Source organism: Perna viridis, chromosome 2, assembly GCF_037379345.1.
Source record: "Perna viridis isolate PV_CMFRI_1.1 ecotype Kerala chromosome 2, ASM3737934v1, whole genome shotgun sequence".
NCBI lineage: Eukaryota > Metazoa > Mollusca > Bivalvia > Mytilida > Mytilidae > Perna > Perna viridis.
The window spans coordinates 29,046,077-29,052,569 of NC_142446.1; positions in this window are offsets into that span (position 1 = coordinate 29,046,077).

Consider the following 6,493-nt stretch of genomic DNA (forward strand, 5'->3'; position numbering starts at 1 on the left):
AAACAAAACAAAAGTATCCTTGCTTAGCCTTAATATGACATCCATCAATAATTATCTACCACAAAAAATCGAGAGACCCTGGCTCCAAATAAAATACTGGAACATAGGACAAGAAGTAGACAAATTCTGATGAGACCCACTAATCGCTCATAATCACACCCTGCATACAGAAGAGGATGAGGAATCGTTATTACGATAAACACACTATCAGTGACTCCCTTGAAGCGTTCGTAAAACTTTTTAAGTGTTGAGTAAATAAATATACAAGCGTACAATATGAGCCATCGACATCATAGCCTGTTGAAAGGTTCGAGTCAATCATGTTCACTGGTGATGTGTTGAAGTGGCCATTCAGTTTATTCCCAAAGATTCACCCCCAAAACAAAAACAAAAACAAAACAAAACAAAACAAACAAAACAAAATAAAAAGATAACTAGCTAACAGACCCAAATTTAGACGATGTAGATAAATATCAGTTTTGTAAGGTTCTATAGCACCCACTTTAGTAACTTCCTACAATAGTGTAATAGGACAGTGTGTATGACTTTTAAGTGGGGCCAAGGTAACAAGATGTTCTATGCAACGCGAATAACAAACTGAAGAGCTAAGTGACACAAGATATACAAGCTTAAATTAAAAAAAATCGTCGGTCTTCGTTGCAAAATTTTCACTCACCAATGTAAATGATTGACTTATTTCAGAAAATAAAAGAACTCAACACTCCGGTGCAAGACTGAAACAAATAAAACAAGACCACTACATGTCTGGACCTGCGTCACTGTCATTTTTTTCAGTGTCTATATGCATATAGACACTAAGTAGATTTAAATAACTAGTGTATGTTACAAATTTTCATGGTGTAATGGCCTAATGATAGCATATATTACCGAAAAAAAAATGCCTATGTTCAACATGCCAAAAAAGTAAGAAAAATTTATTTAAATGCTCAATGATTTAAAGTGCACATCTTCAATATGTATGTATAAACACTGTAATAAGTTTAATAATATTGGATCAACATATTTTGAGTTAAAGATTACGCAATGTAGGCACCATTCACAACTTAAAGTGACAAAAAATAACTAACTTCAACATGCCAATAATATAGATAACAAATAATCAAGTTTCTCCGAAAAGAGGTGCATATCATGATGAAGTATATAACCAATGTGTATGGTTTGAGTAATATTGGTTCAATACTTCTGAGTTACTGTTACAGATTACACAAAGTAGGTATCGTTCACAACATAAAGTCGCGTAACACAAGCGCTAGTGAGCTAAAGACATTCATGCAGCACATGCCTATATTTTATAAACATGAAATAATCATAATTTAAACACTAGAGATTTGTTTAGACCAATCACAATTCTAAGTAGTCTTGGGAAGCTTTACATTGCTATTTTGAACAACAGACTGTACACCTTCTCAAACGAAAACAATATTCTGAACAACAATTAAATGGGATTCAGAAAATCAAACTCAACTACTCACACATTTTTTTCTCTTTTGAAATTCTTAAAGCAAAAAGGAAAAAAAAATATTTTGTGCCTTCGTAGATTTTGAAAAGGCTTTTGATACGGTATTGAGAGATGCACTTTAAGATATTACTTAGCCATAAAAATGGTAAAATTTATAATGTTATTCTAAATATGTATACAAATGTAAAATACTGTATTATATATAAGAATGATAAGTCGCAAGTCGGATTATTTCCAATGTAATACGGGTGTCAGAAATTGTGAAAATCTCTCAACTTTTCTTTTTGCACTTTATCTCAACGATTGGCAAATCTTTCTAGAAAATGCTAATTTATCAGGACTAGATAATATTTCAAATTGTTTTCACGACAAACTAGATCATTTTCTTAAACTTTTTATTCTCTTGTGCGCCGACGATACTGTCCTGATGGCAGAGTCCGCCATGGGCTTACGGGAAATTTTAAATGCATTTAATAGATATTGTGAAAATTGGAGGCTCAAAATTAATATTGAAAAAAAAAACAAAAAAAAACCCACAAAATTATGATTTTCTCATGCGGTAGACAAAGTCAAAATCCTAAGTTTTATTTAAATGGATCAGATTTGGAAACCAAATGAGTTTAATTACCTTGGAATTTTACTAAACAGGACAGGAAACTTCAATAAAGCTATTAAAAGCAGGAAGAAAAGGCTAGAAAAGCAATGTATGAAGTTCTGAAAAGAAGAACACATAATTTGTCAGCTGTGTCAAATCGACCTCTTCGATAAAATGGTTAAACCTATTTTACTGTATGGGGCTGAAATATGGGGATTTAGCAAATCAATATCATGCCTAGAAAAGGTTCAACTAAAGTTTTGCAAACTCTTACTCAAATTAAAATCATCAACACCCAACTAAATGATATATGGTGAACTTAGCACAATGCCAGTGCATGTTGATATCAAAGTAAGAATGGTATCTTATTGGGCGCGTCTATTAAATGGAAAAGAAGAACAACTTTCGCGTATTTCCTATAATATCTTATTCAAATTATATATGGAAAACAATTATGAGTTTTCCTGGTTGAAACATGTAAAGACGATATTGGACGATACTGGTTACTCATATATATGGTAATACCAAGCAGTTTTTAATACCGATTGGTTAATAGCCGCATTATAAACAAAATTGAAAGAGTGGTATACTATGATCCGAAATTTCCCTAAAGCGGTAAATTATAGGTTACTTAAAACAGAATTCAAACTTGAAAATTATTTAACAATTCTTGAAGACAAGGATTTATTCACTCTTTGTGCTTTCAGAACTACAAATCACAAATTGTCAATCGAAAGGGGGCGATCGAATGGGATCGAAAGAGGTGAACGAATCTGTAATAAGTGTAATGACTCTAAAATTTCATTATGGAATACCCCTTTTTCAGTAGAAAAAGAAACAAACTTATTAACAAAAGCCTATCAACATGACCTAATATCTTAAAATACCGACAAATTATGTGTTCCCAAAATAGAATAAGCTTGGAAAAACTATGTAGATTTGTAAAATGTATCACAAAAAACAGATTTTTCCTAGGCTTATCTTTTAACCTTCTTAAGAAGTAAATGTTTTCCTGGAGTGTGTGAAGTAAATTGGGAGTGTGTGTTGTGTGTGTCTTGTCTTTTTTTTGTTTGTTTTTTCATTATTATGTAATGTCTCTGTATCATTGTATTTGTGGATTATGAGAATAAAAAATATCTATCAGCATTTGTTATTAGGAGCTTAAAATAAGAACAAAGATTTATTTTGAAAATATTTATTCGTAAATTTTATGATAAAAATGATCCGACTCAAACCCAATTTTAACAGCAAGTCAGTTAAAATTTTGAAGATGGTCACCTCCTACATAAGTAAATTCCAAACATAAGAAATGAGTTACTGAAGCAGTCAATACTAACAGTTACTTACAATTTCAATGTATACACATATATCTTTATTTTTACATGCTATATAGTAAGTGTCTCATATGACAACATGCCATTGCACATTATTGTACATGTGTTTGTGCTAATAAAGAATTAGAATTAGAATACGAATAAAATGAATCAAACAAAGCATTACAGTACCGCCAGTTGTCATTCCAAGAATTAATGAGACTTTTAAACTGGGTATAGGACTGTGCTCAAAAGTGGTTTGACAACTTGTTAGCTAACTGCTGTATAACTGAAAGATTTAGCCCATACCTTGTAGTTTTTACAGATGGGATTTCAACAAAGTTCTCATACATAAAATAATAATTACATGTTTTAAAAAAATAATCATGTTATGCAAATAATTTGGGCTTTCTTTTTGTATAATTTTAACATCCCTGTTGCCATAGTCCTAAGTTGTCTTTCAGGAGTTAAGATTTTTTTAACAATGTTAATATTTTTTTACGCAATGACCGTCTGCATCGCGGAATTAGTCAAAATTATCGTTATTTATTTACACAATACGATTTCAGGGCCTCTTGAATTATTTATGGACTGCAACCTGATTATCGAAACGTGGAGGTCCAGAAATATTTGAGGACCTCCGGAAATAAAACAATTAAATTTATTTGATTAAAAGGAGGTCCTGGAATCGAATTGTGGAGAGCCAGAAAGATTCAAAAAGCTCCCGAAATCAAATTGTGGAGTTACAGAAATAATTGAGGAGGTCTTGAAATCGAATTGTTGAGGTCCATAATTAATTAAGGACCTCCTTAAATAATAATCATTTTGACTTATTTCGCGCCTCATAGTCATCGATGAAGCGTAACTTGCCCTATCTTGATTTTTTCAACCAACTTCTGCGCTATCGTCATGGCTGCATAAATGTCAAGATAAAGGACAAAATTGAAATGCATTCTCCTAACAAATGAATGGTATATAATCAGCTTCCACAGTCTTTTCAAATATTTCCCCAGTCTTCTCAGTAATTTTTTTTTTAGTTTGCTGTTTCTATGGCATGCCAAAGTGGACAAAAATCAATATTTTGTAATACAATGTATTAGAAAATGAATTTTTAATATTACAAAGTCATTTTTTTTAATATTAGAAAAGATTTTTTAATATTAGAAATTCATTTTGTAATATGAAAAATTCATTTTCTAATATTACAAACTCCTGATTTAGTAATATTATAAAATATCACACATATTGTAATATTACATATTTTATAATACTACTAAATCAGGAATTTGTAATATTAGAAGAATTTTTAATATTACAAAATGAATTTCTAATATTAAAAAATCTTTTCTAATATTAAAAAAATGATTTTGTAATATTAAAAATTCATTTTCTAATATTACAAAATATTGATTTTTGTCCACTTTGGCTTGCCATACTATAGACTGGTTCCCGATCGCAATAGAGTGTATTGCTAGTAGCTAATACCTGGATAGCCATACTATTGCTATGCTATTGTACGTTATTATTTTTTTTACATAGTATCTCTCGCAGTCAGGATAGTATCATATTTTGAAAAAAAAAAACAACAATAAAAAATCAAACAAACAAAAAACTCGTGGTCGGCCAAGGATTTATATATATTTAACTCCTTGGGTCGGTATATTACTTATTTAATGTATCGGGTGGTTTCGCCCTAGTTACATGTTCGCCCTGAGTTGTTCGCCCCGAGTTGTTTCGCCCTGATTGGTGAGTGGTTTCGCCCTTGTGAATTAACAGGTAAATGATTGGTGTTTTAATAAATAAAAGGTATTGTTATTCATGTTTGTTTGTTTGTTTGTTGGTGTTTAACGTCCGAGCAGCAATATTTCAGCTATATTCAGACGATGAACATGAAATTGGTGATAAAATGAACATGAAATGATGACGAAATGAAAAAGGGATGGGACACAAGGACAATGGGGTCGACAAATTTTGATTGCCACTGGAAATAGGGAGAGGTAGGTAGGGTCGGGCAATTTAGCCTCCTGTGGCGGAGCCCTATGGTTCCTACTCCGGGAGAATACCACAGTACGGTTCTTTAACGTGCGAGGAACGTGGCATCTTTCCCAACACGGTGCACCACTATGGTTTGCGGTCAGGTTTTCTGTATTATAGCCTGACAACCCCAGCAAGTAACACACCAGGGATACCCCATTCAACCACCAGGGGCACACATCCCAGTTGCTCTGTGGGCAAAGCGCCCTAGCCCCCAGCTAGGGTTCTGAGCACTATTTAGTCGTCTTTTACGACAAGCTTAGCGCTGCTGCAGGCCTATTCTTTTAACACCCGGACCTGCACGGGGTTTGTTATTCATGATAAACTAACTAGTACTCTAAAGAAAAATAAAAGAAATCGTTAAAAAAAAACATGTTTGCAGAAAAGAAGTAATTAATCCTAATTAAGGAGCAATTAGGTATTTTATTGAAATTTTGATTGGTTTTTCAATTGTTAGGAAAATTAATATAACGGACATTGTTATTACAGAAATATTCTTCAAACAGATTGATTGATTGATTGTTGGGGTTTAACGTCCGAGCAGCAATATTTCAGCTATATTCAGACGATGAACATGAAACGGATGATAAAATGAACATGAAATGATGATGAAATGAAAAACGGGATGGGACACAAGGACAGTAGGGTCGACAAATTTTGAATGCCACTAGAAAAAGGGAGGGATGGGTAAGGTCAGGCAATTTAGCCTCCTGTGGCGGAGCGCCAAGGTTCCTACTCCTATCGAATACCACAGCAGGGTTCTTTAACGTGCGAGAAACGTGGCATCTTTCCCAACACGGTGCACCACTATGGTTTGCGGTCAGGTTTTCCGTATTATAGCCTGACAACCCCAGCATGTAACATGCCAGGGGTACCCCATTCCACTACCTTGGGCACACATCCCAGTTGCTCTGTGGGCAGAGCGCCTAGCCCCCAGCTAGGTTTCTGAGCACTATTTAGTCGCCTTTTACGACAAGCTTAGCGCTGCTGCAGGCCTATTCTTTTGACACCCGGACCTGCACGGGGCTCTTCAGACAGTAATTGACAGTAGATGTTATTTTCAGCTTTAAC